This window comes from Procambarus clarkii, chromosome 7 (genome assembly GCF_040958095.1).
Source record: "Procambarus clarkii isolate CNS0578487 chromosome 7, FALCON_Pclarkii_2.0, whole genome shotgun sequence".
NCBI classification, from domain to species: Eukaryota; Metazoa; Arthropoda; class Malacostraca; order Decapoda; family Cambaridae; genus Procambarus; species Procambarus clarkii.
The window spans coordinates 18,384,749-18,403,589 of NC_091156.1; positions in this window are offsets into that span (position 1 = coordinate 18,384,749).

Genomic DNA, 18,841 nt, shown 5'->3' on the forward strand with positions numbered 1-18,841 from the left:
ACACTGGATGGGTATGGGGGCTCTACCACATACTGGATGGGTATGGGGGCTCACAACCATGCACTGGATGGGCATGGGGGCTCACTACCATGCACTAGATGCGTATGGGGGCTCACTACCACACATTGGATGGGTATGGGGGCTCAGTACCACGCACTGGATGGGTATGGGGGCTCACTACCACGCACTGGATGGGTATAGGGCTCTCTACCACGCACTGGATGGGTATGGGGGCTCACTACCACGCACTGGATGGGTATAGGGCTCTCTACCACGCACTGGATGGGTATGGGGGCTCACTACCACGCACTGGATGGGTATAGGGCTCTCTACCACGCACTGGATGGGTATGGGGGCTCACTATCACGCACTGGATGGGTATGGGGGCTCACTGCCATGCACTGGATGGGTATGGGGGCTCACTACCATGCACTGGATGGTTATGGGGGCTCACTACCATGCACTGGATGCGTATGGGGGCTCACTACCACACATTGGATGGGTATGGGGGCTCAGTACCACGCACTGGATGGGTATGGGGGCTCACTACCACACACTGGATGGGTATGGGGCTCACTACCACGCACTGGATGGGTATGTGGGCTCACTACCAAGCACTGGATGGGTATGGGGGGCTCACTACCACACACTGGATGGGTATTGGGGCTCACTACCACGCACTGGATGGGTATGGGGCTCACTACCACGCACTGGATGGGTATGGGGCTCACTACCACGCACTGGATGGGTATGGGGGCTCACTACCACGCACTGGATGGGTATGGGGGCTCACTACCACGCAATGGATGAGTATGGGCTCACTACCACACACTGGATGGGTATGGGGGCTCATTACCACGAACTGGATGGGTATGGGGGCTCACTACAACGCATTGGATGGGTATGGGGGCTCACTACCACACACTGGATGGGTATGGGGCTCACTATAACGCACTAGATGGGTATGGGGGCTCACTACCACGCACTGGATGGGTATGGGGCTCACAACCACACACTGGATGCGTATGCGGCTCACTACCACACACTGGATGGGTATGGGGGCTCACTACCACACACTGGGTGGGTATGGGGGCTCACTACAACACACTGGATGGGTATGGGGGCTCACTACCATGCATTGGATGGGCATGGGAGCTCACTACCTTGCACTGGATGGGTATGGGGGCTCACTACCACGCACTGGATGGGTATGGGGCTCAATACCACGCACTGGATGGGTATGGGGGCTCACTACCACGCAATGGATGAGTATGGGCTCACTACCACACACTGGATGGGTATGGGGGCTCATTACCACGAACTGGATGGGTATGGGGCTCACTACAACGCATTGGATGGGTATGGGGGCTCACTACCACACACCGGATGGGTATGGGGCTCACTATAACGCACTAGATGGGTATGGGGGCTCACTACCACGCACTGGATGGGTATGGGGCTCACAACCACACACTGGATGCGTATGCGGCTCACTACCACACACTGGATGGGTATGGGGGCTCACTACCACACACTGGGTGGGTATGGGGGCTCACTACAACACACTGGATGGGTATGGGGGCTCACTACCATGCATTGGATGGGCATGGGGGCTCACTACCTTGCACTGGATGGGTATGGGGGCTCACTACCACGCACTGGATGGGTATGGGGCTCACTACCACGCACTGGATGGGTATGGGGCTCACTACTACGCACTGGATGGGTATGGGGCTCACTGCCACGCACTGGATGGTTATGGGGGCTCACTACCATGCATTGGATGCTTATGGGGGCTCACTACCAGGCACTGGATGCGTATGGGGGCTCATTACCACGCACTGGATGCATATGGGGGCTCAGTGCCACATACTGGATGGGTATGGGGGCTCACTACCATGCACTGGATGGGCATGGGGGCTCACTATCACGCACTGGATGGGTATGGGGGCTCACTACCATGCACTGGATGGGCATGGGGGCTCACTATCACGCACTGGATGGGTATGGGGGCTCACTACCATGCACTGGATGGGTATATGGGCTCACTACCATGCACTGGATGGATATGGGAGCTCACTACCATACACTGGATGGGTATGGGGGCTCACTACCATGCACTGGATGGGTATGGGGCTCACTACCATGCACTGGATGGGTATGGGGGCTCATTGTCACGCACTGGATGGGTATGGGGGCTCACTACCATGCACTGGATGGCTATGGGGGCTCACTACCATGCACTGGATGCGTATGGGGGCTCACTAGTACGAACTGGATGGGTATTGGGGCTCACTACAACGCATTGGATGGGTATGGGGGCTCACTACCACACACTGGATGGGTATAGGGCTCACTACCACGCACTGGATGGGTACTGGGGCTCACTACCACGCGCTGGATGGGTATGGGGGCTCACTACCACGCACTGGATGGGTATGGGAGCTCACTACCACGCACTGGATGGGTATGGAGGCTCACTTCCACACACAGGATGGGTATGGGGGATCATTACCGCGCATTGGATGGATAAGGGGCTCACTACCAAACACTAGATGAGTATGGGGCTCATTACCACGCACTGGATGGATATGGGGGCTCACTACCATGCACTGGATGGGTATGGGGGCTCACTACCATGCACTGGATGGGTATGAGGGCTCACTACCATGCACTGGATGGGCATGGGGGCTCACTACCACACTGGATGGGTATGGGGGCTCACTACCACACATTGGATGGGCATGTGGGCTCACTACCACGCACTGGATGGGTATGGGGGCACACTACCACGCACTGGATGGGTATGGGGGCACACTACCACACTGGATGGGTATGGGGGCTCACTACCACACATTGGATGGGTATGGGGCTCACTACCACGCACTGGGTAGGTATGGGGCTCACTACCATGCACTGGATGGATATGGGGGCTCACTACCACGCACTGGATGGGTATCCAGGGGCTCACTACCATCTTCTGGATGAGTATAGGGCTCACTACCATGCACTGGATGGATATGAGGGCTGACAACCACACACTGGATGGGTATGGGGCTCACTACCACGCACTGGATGGGTATGGGGCTCACTACCACGCACTGGATGGGTATGGGGGCTCACTATCACGCACTGGATGGGTATGGGGGCTCACTACCATGCACTGGATGGGTATAGGGCTCTCTACCACGCACTGGATGGGAATGGGGGCTCACTATCACGCACTGGATGGGTATCAGGGGCTTACTGCCATGCACTGGATGGGTATGGGGGCTCACTACCATGCACTGGATGGTTATGGGGGCTCACTACCATGCACTGGATGCGTATGGGGGCTCACTACCACACATTGGATGGGTATGGGGGCTCAGTACCACGCACTGGATGGGTATGGGGCTCACTACAAAGCACTGGATGGGTATGGGGGCTCACTACCACACACTGGATGGGTATGGGGCTCACAACCACGCACTGGTCGGGTATGGGGGCTCACTAGCACGCACTGGATGGGTATGGGGCTCACTACCACACACTGGATGTGTATGGGGCTCACTACCACGCACTGGATGGGTATTGGGGCTCACTACCACGCACTGGATGGATATGGGGCTCACTACCACGCACTGGATGGGTATGGGGCTCACTACCACGCACTGGATTGGTATGGGGGCTCACTACCATGCACTGGATGGGTATGGGGGCTCACTACCACGCAATGGATGAGTATGGGCTCACTACCACACACTGGATGGGTATGGGGGCTCACTACCACGAACTGGATGGGTATAGGGGCTCACTACAACGCATTGGATGGGTATGGGGGCTCACTACCACACACTGGATGGGTATGGGGCTCACTATAACGCACTAGATGGGTATGGGGGCTCACCACCACGCACTGGATGGGTATGGGGCTCACAACCACACATTGGATGCGTATGGGGCTCACTACCACACACTGGATGGGTATGGGGGCTCACTACCACACACTGGATGGGTATGGGGGCTCACTACAACACACTGGATGGGTATGGGGGCTCACTACCATGCACTGGATGGGTATGAGGGCTCACTACCACGCACTGGATGGGCATGGGGGCTCACTACCACGCACTGGATAGGTATGGGGGCTCACTACCACACACTGGATGGGTATGGGGGCTCACTACCACGCACTAGATGGGTATGGGGGTCACTAGTATGCACTGGATGGGTATGTGGGCTCACTACACACACTGGAAGGGTATGGGGCTCACTAGTTTGCACTGGATGGGTATGTGGGCTCACTACCACACACTGGATGGGTATGGGGCTCACTACCACACACTGGATGGGTATGGGGGGCTCACTACCACGCACTGGATGGGTATGGGGGCTCACTAACACGCACTGGATGGGTATTAGGGCTCACTACCACGCACTGGATGGGTATGGGGCTCACTACCACGCACTGGATGGGTATGGGGGCTCTCTACCACCCACTGGATGGGTATGGGGGCTCACTACCACACACTGGATGGGTATGGGGCTCACTACCACGCACTGGATGGGTATGGGGGCTCACTACCACGCACTGGATAGGTATGGGGCTCACTACCACGCACTGGATGGGTATCCAGGGGCTCACTACCATCTTCTGGATGAGTATAGGGCTCACTACCATGCACTGGATGGATATGGGGGCTCACAATCACACACTGGATGGGTATGGGGGCTCACGACCACACACTGGATGGGTATGGGGGCTCACTACCACACACTGGATGGGTATGGGGCTCACTACCACACACTGGATGGGTATGGGGCTCACTACCACGCACTGGATGGGTATGGGGCTCACTACCACGCACTGGATGGGTATAGGGCTCACTACCACGCACTGGATGGGTATGGGGGCTCACCACCACACACTGGATGGGTATGGGGGCTCACTACCACACACTGGATGGGTATTAGGGCTCACAACCACACACTGGATGGGTATGGGGCTCACTACCACGCACTGGATGGGTATGGGGGCTCGCTACCACACACTGGATGGGTATGGCGGCTCACTACCACACACTGGATGGGTATGGGGGCTCACTACTACGCATTGGATGGGTATGGGGGCTCACTACCATCGACTGGATGGGTATGGGGTTCACTACCACACTGGATGGGTATGGGGGCTCACTACCATGCATTATATGGATATGGGGGCTCACTACCACACACTGGATGGGTATGGGGGCTCTACCACATACTGGATGGGTATGGGGGCTCACTACCATGCACTGGATGGGCATGGGGGTTCACTACCATGCACTGGATGCGTATGGGGGCTCACTACCACACATTGGATGGGTATGGGGGCTCAGTACCACGCACTGGATGGGTATGGGGGCTCACTACCACGCACTGGATGGGTATAGGGCTCTCTACCACGCACTGGATGGGTATGGGGGCTCACTACCACGCACTGGATGGGTATAGGGCTCTCTACCACACACTGGATGGGTATGGGGGCTCACTATCACGCACTGGATGGGTATGGGGGCTCACTGCCATGCACTGGATGGGTATGGGGGCTCACTACCATGCACTGGATGGTTATGGGGGCTCACTACCATGCACTGGATGCGTATGGGGGCTCACTACCACACATTGGATGGGTATGGGGGCTCAGTACCACGCACTGGATGGGTATGGGGGCTCACTACCACACACTGGATGGGTATGGGGCTCACTACCACGCACTGGATGGGTATGGGGGCTCACTACCAAGCACTGGATGGGTATGGGGGGCTCACTACCACACACTGGATGGATATGGGGCTCACAACCACGCACTGGTTGGGTATGGGGGCTCACTAGCACGCACTGGATGGGTATGGGGCTCACTACCACACACTGGATGGGTATGGGGCTCTCTACCACGCACTGGATGGGTATTGGGGCTCACTACCACGCACTGGATGGGTATGGGGCTCACTACCACGCACTGGATGGGTATGGGGCTCACTACCACGCACTGGATGGGTATGGGGGCTCACTACCACGCACTGGATGGGTATGGGGGCTCACTACCACGCAATGGATGAGTATGGGCTCACTACCACACACTGGATGGGTATGGGGGCTCATTACCACGAACTGGATGGGTATGGGGGCTCACTACAACGCATTGGATGGGTATGGGGGCTCACTACCACACACTGGATGGGTATGGGGCTCACTATAACGCACTAGATGGGTATGGGGGCTCACTACCACGCACTGGATGGGTATGGGGCTCACAACCACACACTGGATGCGTATGCGGCTCACTACCACACACTGGATGGGTATGGGGGCTCACTACCACACACTGGGTGGGTATGGGGGCTCACTACAACACACTGGATGGGTATGGGGGCTCACTACCATGCACTGGTTGGGCATGGGGGCTCACTACCTTGCACTGGATGGGTATGGGGGCTCACTACCACGCACTGGATGGGTATGGGGCTCACTACCACGCACTGGATGGGTATGGGGCTCACTACCACGCACTGGATGGGTATGGGGCTCACTGCCACGCACTGGATGGTTATGGGGGCTCACTACCATGCATTGGATGCTTATGGGGGCTCACTACCAGGCACTGGATGCGTATGGGGGCTCATTACCACGCACTGGATGCATATGGGGGCTCAGTGCCACATACTGGATGGGTATGGGGGCTCACTACCATGCACTGGATGGGCATGGGGGCTCACTATCACGCACTGGATGGGTATGGGGGCTCACTACCATGCACTGGATGGGTATAGGGCTCACTACCACGCACAGGATGGGTATGGGGACTCACTACCATGCACTGGATGGGTATATGGGCTCACTACCATGCACTGGATGGATATGGGGGCTCACTACCATACACTGGATGGGTATGGGGGCTCACTACCATGCACTGGATGGGTATGGGGCTCACTACCATGCACTGGATGGGTATGGGGGCTCATTGTCAAGCACTGGATGGGTATGGGGGCTCACTACCATGCACTGGATGGCTATGGGGGCTCACTACCATGCACTGGATGCGTATGGGGGCTCACTAGTACGAACTGGATGGGTATTGGGGCTCACTACAACGCATTGGATGGGTATGGGGCTCACTACCACACACTGGATGGGTAGAGGGCTCACTACCACGCACTGGATGGGTATGGGGGCTCACTACCACGCGCTGGATGGGTATGGGGGCTCACTACCACGCACTGGATGGGTATGGGAGCTCACTACCACGCACTGGATGGGTATGGATGCTCACTTTCACTTCCACACACAGGATGGGTATGGGGGATCATTACCGCGCATTGGATGGATAAGGGGCTCACTACCACACACTAGATGAGTATGGGGCTCATTACCACGCACTGGATGGGTATTGGGGCTCACTACCACGCACTGGATGGATATGGGGCTCACTACCACGCACTGGATGGGTATGGGGGCTCTCTACCATGCACTGGATGGGTATGAGGGCTCACTACCATGCACTGGATGGGCATGGGGGCTCACTACCACGCACTGGATGGGTATGGGGGCTCACTACCATGCACTGGATGGGTATGAGGGCTCACTACCATGCATTGGATGGGCATGGGGGCTCACTACCACGCACTGGATGGGTATGGGGGCACACTACCACACTGGATGGGTATGGGGGCTCACTACCTCACATTGGATGGGCATGTGGGCTCACTACCACGCACTGGATGGGTATGGGGGCACACTACCACACTGGATGGGTATGGGGGCTCACTACCAGACATTGGATGGGTATGGGGCTCACTACCACGCACTGGATAGGTATGGGGCTCACTACCATGCACTGGGTGGATATGGGGGCTCACTACCACGCACTGGATGGGTATCCAGGGGCTCACTACCATCTTCTAAGTGAGTATAGGGCTCACTACCATGCACTGGATGGATATGAGGGCTGACAACCATACACTGGATGGGTATGGGGCTCACTACCACGCACTGGATGGGTATGGGGCTCACTACCACGCACTGGATGGGTATGGGGCTCACTACCACGCACTGGATGGGTATAGGGGCTCACTACCACGCACTGGATGGGTATGGGGCTCACTACTACGCACTGGATGGGCATGGGGGTCACTATCACGCACTGGATGGGTATGGGGGCTCACTACCATGCACTGGATGGGTATAGGGCTCTCTACCACGCACTGGATGGGAATGGGGGCTCACTATCACGCACTGGATGAGTATCAGGGGCTCACTGCCATGCACTGGATGGGTATGGGGGCTCATTACCATGCACTGGATGGGTATGGGGGCTCAGTACCACGCACTGGATGGGTATGGGGCTCACTACAAAGCACTGGATGGGTATGGGGGGCTCACTACCACACACTGGATGGGTATGGGGCTCACAACCACGCACTGGTCGGGTATGGGGGCTCACTAGCACGCACTGGATGGGTATGGGGCTCACTACCACACACTGGATGTGTATGGGGCTCACTACCACGCACTGGATGGGTATTGGGGCTCACTACCACGCACTGGATGGATATGGGGCTCACTACCACGCACTGGATGGGTATGGGGCTCACTACCACGCACTGGATTGGCATGGGGGCTCACTACCATGCACTGGATGGGTATGGGGGCTCACTACCACGCAATGGATTAGTATGGGCTCACTACCACACACTGGATGGGTATAGGGGCTCACTACCACGCACTGGATGGGTATGGGGATCACTACTACGCACTGGATGGGCATGGGGGCTCACTATCACGCACTGGATGGGTATGGGGGCTCACTACCATGCACTGGATGGGTATAGGGCTCTCTACCACGCACTGGATGGGCATGGGGGCTCACTATCACGCACTGGATGGGTATGGGGGCTCACTGCCATGCACTGGATGGGTATGGGGGCTCACTACCATGCACTGGATGGTTATGGGGGCTCACTACCATGCTCTGGATGCGTATAAGGGCTCACTACCACACATTGGATGGGTATGGGGGCTCACTACCACACACTGGATGGGTATGGGGGCTCACTACCAAGCACTGGATGGGTATGGGGGGCTCACTACCACACACTGGATGGGTATGGGGCTGACAACCACGCACTGGTCGGGTATGGGGGCTCACTAGCACGCACTGGATGGGTATGGGGCTCACTACCACACACTGGATGGGTATGGGGCTCACTACCACGCACTGGATGGGTATTGGGGCTCACTACCACGCACTGGATGGGTATGGGGCTCACTACCACGCACTGGATGGGTATGGTGCTCACTACCACGCACTGGATGGGTATGGGGGCTCACTACCACGCACTGGATGGGTATGGGGGCTCACTACCACGCAATGGATGAGTATGGGCTCACTACCACACACTGGATGGGCATGGGGGCTCACTACCACGAACTGGATGGGTATGCGGGCTCACTAGAACGCATTGGATGGGTATGGGGGGCTCACTACCACACACTGGATGGGTATGGGGCTCACTATAACGCACTAGATGGGTATGGGGGCTCACTACCACGCACTGGATGGGTATGGGGGCTCACTACCACGCACTGGATGGGTATGGGGCTCACAACCACACACTGGATGTGTATGGGGCTCACTACCACACACTGGATGGGTATGGGGCTCACTACCACGCACTGGATGGGTATGGGGGCTCACTACCACGCACTGGATGGGTATGGGGCTCACAACCACACACTGGATGCGTATGGGGCTCACTACCACGCACTGGATGGGTATGGGGGCTCACTACCACGCACTGGATGGGTATGGGGCTCACAACCACACACTGGATGCGTATGGGGCTCACTACCACGCACTGGATGGGTATGGGGGCTCACTACCACGCAATGGATGAGTATGGGCTCACTACCACACACTGGATGGGCATGGGGGCTCACTACCACGAACTGGATGGGTATGGGGGCTCACTAGAACGCATTGGATGGGTATGGGGGGCTCACTACCACACACTGGATGGGTATGGGGCTCACTATAACGCACTAGATGGGTATGGGGGCTCACTACCACGCACTGGATGGGTATGGGGGCTCACTACCACGCACTGGATGGGTATGGGGCTCACAACCACACACTGGATGCGTATGGGGCTCACTACCACACACTGGATGGGTATGGGGCTCACTACCACACACTGGATGGGTATGGGGGCTCACTACAACACACTGGATGGGTATGGGGGCACACTACCACACTGGATGGGTATGGGGGCTCACTACCTCACATTGGATGGGCATGTGGGCTCACTACCACGCACTGGATGGGTATGGGGGCACACTACCACACTGGATGGGTATGGGGGCTCACTACCAGACATTGGATGGGTATGGGGCTCACTACCACGCACTGGATAGGTATGGGGCTCACTACCATGCACTGGGTGGATATGGGGGCTCACTACCACGCACTGGATGGATATCCAGGGGCTCACTACCATCTTCTGGATGAGTATAGGGCTCACTACCATGCACTGGATGGATATGAGGGCTGACAACCACACACTGGATGGGTATGGGGCTCACTACCACGCACTGGATGGGTATGGGGCTCACTACCACGCACTGGATGGGTATGGGGCTCACTACCACGCACTGGATGGGTATAGGGGCTCACTACCACGCACTGGATGGGTATGGGGCTCACTACTACGCACTGGATGGGCATGGGGGTCACTATCTCGCACTGGATGGGTATGGGGGCTCACTACCATGCACTGGATGGGTATAGGGCTCTCTACCACGCACTGGATGGGAATGGGGGCTCACTATCACGCACTGGATGAGTATCAGGGGCTCACTGCCATGCACTGGATGGGTATGGGGGCTCACTACCATGCACTGGATGGGTATGGGGGCTCAGTACCACGCACTGGATGGGTATGGGGCTCACTACAAAGCACTGGATGGGTATGGGGGGCTCACTACCACACACTGGATGGGTATGGGGCTCACAACCACGCACTGGTCGGGTATGGGGGCTCACTAGCACGCACTGGATGGGTATGGGGCTCACTACCACACACTGGATGTGTATGGGGCTCACTACCACGCACTGGATGGGTATTGGGGCTCACTACCACGCACTGGATGGATATGGGGCTCACTACCACGCACTGGATGGGTATGGGGCTCACTACCACGCACTGGATTGGCATGGGGGCTCACTACCATGCACTGGATGGGTATGGGGGCTCACTACCACGCAATGGATTAGTATGGGCTCACTAACACACACTGGATGGGTATAGGGGCTCACTACCACGCACTGGATGGGTATGGGGATCACTACTACGCACTGGATGGGCATGGGGGCTCACTATCACGCACTGGATGGGTATGGGGGCTCACTACCATGCACTGGATGGGTATAGGGCTCTTTACCACGCACTGGATGGGCATGGGGGCTCACTATCACGCACTGGATGGGTATGGGGGCTCACTGCCATGCACTGGATGGGTATGGGGGCTCACTACCATGCACTGGATGGTTATGGGGGCTCACTACCATGCTCTGGATGCATATAAGGGCTCACTACCACACATTGGATGGGTATGGGGGCTCTACCACACACTGGATGGGTATGGGGGCTCACTACCAAGCACTGGATGGGTATGGGGGGCTCACTACCACACACTGGATGGGTATGGGGCTGACAACCACGCACTGGTCGGGTATGGGGGGCTCACTAGCACGCACTGGATGGGTATGGGGCTCACTACCACACACTGGATGGGTATGGGGCTCACTACCACGCACTGGATGGGTATTGGGGCTCACTACCACGCACTGGATGGGTATGGGGCTCACTACCACGCACTGGATGGCTATGGTGCTCACTACCACGCACTGGATGGGTATGGGGGCTCACTACCACGCACTGGATGGGTATGGGGGCTCACTACCACGCAATGGATGAGTATGGGCTCACTACCACACACTGGATGGGCATGGGGGCTCACTACCACGAACTGGATGGGTATGCGGGCTCACTAGAACGCATTGGATGGGTATGGGGGGCTCACTACCACACACTGGATGGGTATGGGGCTCACTATAACGCACTAGATGGGTATGGGGGCTCACTACCACGCACTGGATGGGTATGGGGGCTCACTACCACGCACTGGATGGGTATGGGGCTCACAACCACACACTGGATGCGTATGGGGCTCACTACCACACACTGGATGGGTATGGGGCTCACTACCACGCACTGGATGGGTATGGGGGCTCACTACCACGCACTGGATGGGTATGGGGCTCACAACCACACACTGGATGCGTATGGGGCTCACTACCACGCACGGGATGGGTATGGTGCTCACTACCACGCACTGGATGGGTATGGGGGCTCACTACCACGCACTGGATGGGTATGGGGGCTCACTACCACGCAATGGATGAGTATGGGCTCACTACCACACACTGGATGGGCATGGGGGCTCACTACCACGAACTGGATGGGTATGGGGGCTCACTAGAACGCATTGGATGGGTATGGGGGGCTCACTACCACACACTGGATGGGTATGGGGCTCACTATAACGCACTAGATGGGTATGGGGGCTCACTACCACGCACTGGATGGGTATGGGGGCTCACTACCACGCACTGGATGGGTATGGGGCTCACAACCACACACTGGATGCGTATGGGGCTCACTACCACACACTGGATGGGTATGGGGGCTCACTACAACACACTGGATGGGTATGGGGGCTCACTACCATGCACTGGATGGGCAAGGGGGCTCACTACCATGCACTGGATGGGTATGGGGGCTCACTACCACGCACTGGATGGGTATGGGGCTCACTATTACGCACTGGATGGGTATGGGGCTCACTACCACGCACTGGATGGTTATGGGGGCTCACTACCATGCACTGGATGCTTATGGGGGCTCACTACCACGCACTGGATGCGTATGGGGGCTCACTACCACGCACTGGATGCATATGGGGGCTCAGTACCACATACTGGATGGGTATGGGGGCTCACTACCATGCACTGGATGGGCATGGGGGCTCACTATCACGCACTGGATGGGTATGGGGGCTCACTACCATGCACTGGATGGGTATAGGGCTCACTACCACGCACTGGATGGGTATGGGGGCTCACTACCATACACTGGATGGGTATGGGGGCTCACTACCATGCACTGGATTGGTATGGGAGCTCACTACTATGCACTAGATGGGTTTGGGGGCTCACTGTCACGCACTGGATAGGTATGGGGGCTCACTACCATGCACTGGATGGTTATGGGGGCTCACTATCATGCACTGGATGCGTATGGGGGCTCACAAGTACGAACTGGATGGGTATTGGGGCTCACTACAACGCATTGGATGGGTATGGGGGCTCACTACCACACACTGGATGGGTATGGGGCTCACTACCACGCACTGGATGGGTATGGGGGCTCACTACCACGCACTGGATGGGTATGGGGGCTCACTACCACGCACTGGATGGGTATGGGGGCTCACTACCACGCACTGGATGGGTATGGGGGCTCACTGTCACGCACTGGATGGGTATGGGGCTCACTGTCACGCACTGGATGGGTATGGGGGCTCACTACCATGCACTGGATGGATATGGGGGCTCACTGTCACGCACTGGATGGGTATGGGGCTCACTACAACGCATTGGATGGGTATGGGAGCTCACTAAAACACTGGATGGGTATAGGGCTCACTACCACGCACTGGATGGGTATGGGGGCTCACTACCATGCACTGGATGGTTATGGGGGCTCACTGCCATGCACTGGATGCGTATGGGGGCTCACTAACACGAACTGGATGGGTTAGGGGGGCTCACTACCACACACTGGATGGGTATAGGGCGCACTACCACGCACTGGATGGGTATGGGGGCTCACTACTATGCACTGGATGGGTATGGGGGCTCACTACCACGCACTGGATGGGTATGGGGGCTCACTACCACGAACTGGATGGGTATGGGGGCTCACTACAACGCATTGTATGGGTATGGGGGCTCACTACCATACACTGGATGGGTATAGGGCTCACTACCATACACTGGATGAGTATAGGGCTCACTACCACGCACTGGATGGGTATGGGGGCTCACTACCACACTGGATGGGTATGGGGGCTCACTACCACACACTGGATGGGTATGGGGGGCTCACTACCACACACTGGATGGGTATGGGGGCTCACAACTACTCACTGGATGGGTATGGGGGCTCACTACCACTCACTGGATGGGTATGGGGGGCTCACTACCACTCACTGGATGGGTATGGGGGCTCACTACCACTCACTGGATGGGTATGGGGGCTCACTACGACACACTAGATGTGTATGGGGGCTCACTACGACATACTGGATGGCGGGTAATTGAGGACCCCCACACCCATCCTGCGGGTGGTAGTGGACCCCCGCACCTATCCTTCAGGTGGTAAAGGACCCCACACCCATCCTGCGGGTGGTAGATGACCCCACACCCATGCTGCGGGTGGTAGATGACCCCACACCCATGCTGCGGGTGGTAGATGACCCCACACCCATCCTTTGGGTGGTAGTGGACCCGCACACCCATCCCGAGGATGGTAGTGGAGCCCACACCTATCCTTCGAATGGTATGGGGGCTCACTACCTTGTTCACTTGTTCATATCCATTCATGGAACCTTGTTCATATCCTGCGGGTGGTAGTGGACCCCCCACACCCATCCTGCGGGTGGTCGAGGACCCTCGTTCACATCCTGTGGGTGGTAGTGGACCCCTACACCCATCCTGCGGGTAGTAAAGGACCCCACACCTATCCTGCGGGTGGTAGAAGACCCCAAACCCATCCTGCGGGTGTTAGAGGACCCCACACTCATCCTGTTGGTGGTAGAGGACACCCACACCCATCCTATGGGTGGTAGTGGATCCCTACACCCATCCTATGGGTGGTAGAGAACCCCACACCTATCCTGCGGGTGGCAAAGGACCCCACACCCATCCTGTGGGTGGTAGAGAACCCCCACACCCAACCTGTGGGTGGTAGTGGACCCCATACCCATCCTGTTTATGGTAGAGAACCACACACCCATCCTGCGGGTGGTAGTGGACCCCATACCCATCCTGTTTATGGTAGAGAACCACACACCCATCCTGCGGGTGGTAGAGGACCCTGCACCCATCCTGCCGGTAGTAGTAGACTCCACACCCATCCTGCCGGTAGTAGTAGACTCCACACCCATCCTGCCGGTAGTAGTAGACTCCACACCCATCCTGCCGGTAGTAGTAGACTCCACACCCATCCTGCCGGTAGTAGTAGACTCCACACCCATCCTGCAGGTAGTAGTGGACCCCTACACCTATCCTGCGGGTGGTAAAGGCCCCCACACCCATCCCGTGGGTGCTAGAGGACCCTAGTTCACATCCTGTGGGTGATATTGGACCCCCACACCCATCCTGCGGGTGGTAAAGGACCCCACACCCATCCTGTTGGTGATAGGGGACCCCTACACCCATCCTGTGGGTAGTAGGGACCCCCACACCCATCGTGTGGGTGATAGTGGACCCCTACACCCATCCTGCGGGTGGTAAAGGACCCCACACCTATCCTGTGGATGTTAGTGGACCCCACACCCATCCTGTGGATGGTAGTGGACCCCACACCCATCCTGTGGGTGGTAGAGAACCCCACACCCATTCTGTGGGTGGTAGTGGACCCCCACATTCATCCTGCGGGTGGTAGAGGACTCCACACCCATACTGCGGATGGTAGTAGACCCCCACACCCATCCTGTGGGTGGTAGTGGACCCCACACCCATCCTGTAGATGGTAGTGGACCCCACACCCATCCTGTGGGTGGTAGAGAACCCCACACCCATTCTGTGGGTGGTAGTGGACCCCCACACCCATCCTGTGGGTGGTAGAGGACGCAACACCCATTGTGTGGGTGCTAGTGGTTCCACACACCCATCCTGCGGGTGTAGAGGACCCCACACCCATCCTGTCGGTGGTAGTAGACCTCCATACACAACCTGAGGATCGTAGAGGACCCCAGACCCATTCTGTGGGTGGTAGGGCATCCCCACACCCATCCTGTGGGGGGTAAGGGACCCCACACCCATTCTGTAAGCGGCAGGGGACCCCCACACCCATCCTGTGGGCGGCAGGAGACCCCCACACCCATCCTGTTGGCGGCAGGAGACCCCCACACCCATCCTGCAGGGTGTAGATGACCCCCCACACCCATCCTCTGGGTGGTAGAGGACCCCAGACACATCCTGCTGGTGGTAGAGGACCCCACACCCATCCTGCGGGTAGTAGTGGACCCCACACCCGTCCTGTGGGTGGTAGAGGACCCCACACCCATCCTGCGGGTGGTAGTTGACCTCCACACCCATCCTGCGGGTGGTAGTGGACCCCCACACCCATCTAGTGGGTGGTAGAAGACCCCCACACCCATCCTGTGGGTGGTAGAAGACCCCCACACCCATCCTGTGGGTGGTAGAGGACCCCACACCCATCCTGTGGGTGGTAGAGGATCCCACTCCCATCCTGCGGGTAGTATTGGACCCCCACACCCATTCTGTGGATGGTAGTGGACCATTACACCCAACCTGTAATGGGTGGTAGTGAACCCCATACCCATCCTGTCGGTGGTAGAGGGATCCCCACATCCATCCTGTGGGTGGTAGGGGAACCTACTTCACATCCTGCGGGTGGTAGTGGACCCCCACACCTATCCTTCGAGTGGTAGTGGACCCCACACCCATTCTGCGGGTGGTGGTGGACCCCCACATTCATCCTGCAGGTGGTAGAGGATCCCACACCCATCCTGTGGGTGGTAGTAGACCCCCACACCCATCCTGCGGATGGTAGAGGACCCCACACCCATCCTATGAATGGTAGTGAACCCCCACACCCATGCTGTGGGTGGTAGAGGACCCCACACCCATCCTGTGGGTGATAGTTAACCCCCCCCACACCCATCTTGCGGGTGTTAGTGGACCCCCCACACACATCCTGTGGGTGGTAGTGAACCCCCCCACACCCCATCCTGTGGGTGGTAGTGAACCCCCCACACCCATCCTGTGGGTGTGGGGGTGCACCCCACCCCTCCTGTGGGCGGCAGGAGACCCTCCCACACCCATCCTGCGGGTGGTAGGGGACCCCACACCCATCCTGTGTGTCGTAGAGGACCCCACCCCTCCTGTGGGTGGTAGAGGACCCAGGTTCACATCCTGCGGGTGGTGGTAGACCCCGCACCCATCCTGCGGGTGGTAAAGAAACCTACACCCATCCAGCGTGTGGTGGTGGACCCCCACACCCATCCTCTGGGTGGTAGAGGACCCCAGACCTCTCCTGCGGATGGTAGAGGACCCCACACCTCTCCTGCGGATGGTAGAGGACCCCACACTAATCCTGCGGGTAGTAGAAAACCCACACCCATCCTGTGGGCGGCAGGAGACCCCCCTACGTCCATCCTGCGGGGTGTAGATGACCCCCACACCCATAGTCTGGGTGGTAGAGGACCCCAGACCCATCCTGCAGATGGTAGAGGACCCCACACCCATCCTGCGTGTAGTAGTGGACCCCGCACCCATCCTGTGGGTGGTAGAGGACCCCACACCCATTCTACAGGTGGTAGTGGACCCCAACACCCATCCGGCGGGTGCAGAGGATGGGTGGAATATGACCCCACACCCATCCTGTGGGTGGTAGAAGACCCCCACACCCATCCTGTGGGTGGTAATGGACATCCACACCCATCCTGCGGGTGGTGGAGGATCCCCCACACCCATCCTGCGGGTGGTACTGGACCCCCACAACCATCCTGTGGATGGTAGAGAAACCTAGTTCACATCCTGCGAATGGTGAAGGACCCCACACCCATCCTGCGGGTGGTGGTGGAACCCAACAACCATCCTGCGGGTGGTAGTGAACCCCCCACACCCATCCTGTGGGTGGTAGAAAACCCATACCCATCCTGTGGGCGGCAGGAGACCCCTACACCCATCCTGCTGGTGGTAGTGGACCCCACTCCCATCCTGCGGGTTGTAGTGGACCCCACTCCCATCCTGCGGGTTGTAGTGGACCCCACTCCCATCCTGCGGGTTGTAGTGGACCCCACTCCCATCCTGTAGGTTGTAGTGGACCCCACACCCATCCTGCGGGTAGTATTGGACCCCCACACCCATCCTGTGAATGGTAGTGGACCCCCACACCCATCCTGTGGGTGGTAGAGGACTGCACTTCCATCCTGTGGGTGGTAGGGGAACCTACTTCACATCCTGCGGGTGGTAGTGGGCCCCCACACCTATCCTTCGAGTGGTAGTGGACCCCACACCCATTCTGCGGGTGGTGGAGGACCCCCACATTCATCCTGCGGGTGGTAGAGGATCCCACACCCATCCTGGGGGGTGGTAGTAGACCCCCACACCCATCCTGCGGGTGGTAGAGGACCCCACACCCAGTCTACGAATGGTAGTGGACCCCCACACCCATGCTGTGGGTGGTAGGGGACCCCACACCCATCCTGTGGGTGGTAGTGAACCCCCCACACCCATCCTGCGGGTGGTAGAGGACCCCACACCCCTCCTACGAATGGTAGAGGACCCCACACCCATCTTGCGGGTGGTAGTGAACCCCCTACACCCATCCTGTGGGTGGTAGTGAACCCCCACACCCATCCTGTGGGTGGTAGTGAACCCCCCACACCCATCCTGTGGGTGGTAGTGGACCCCCACACCCATCCTGCGGGTGGTAGGGGACCCCAC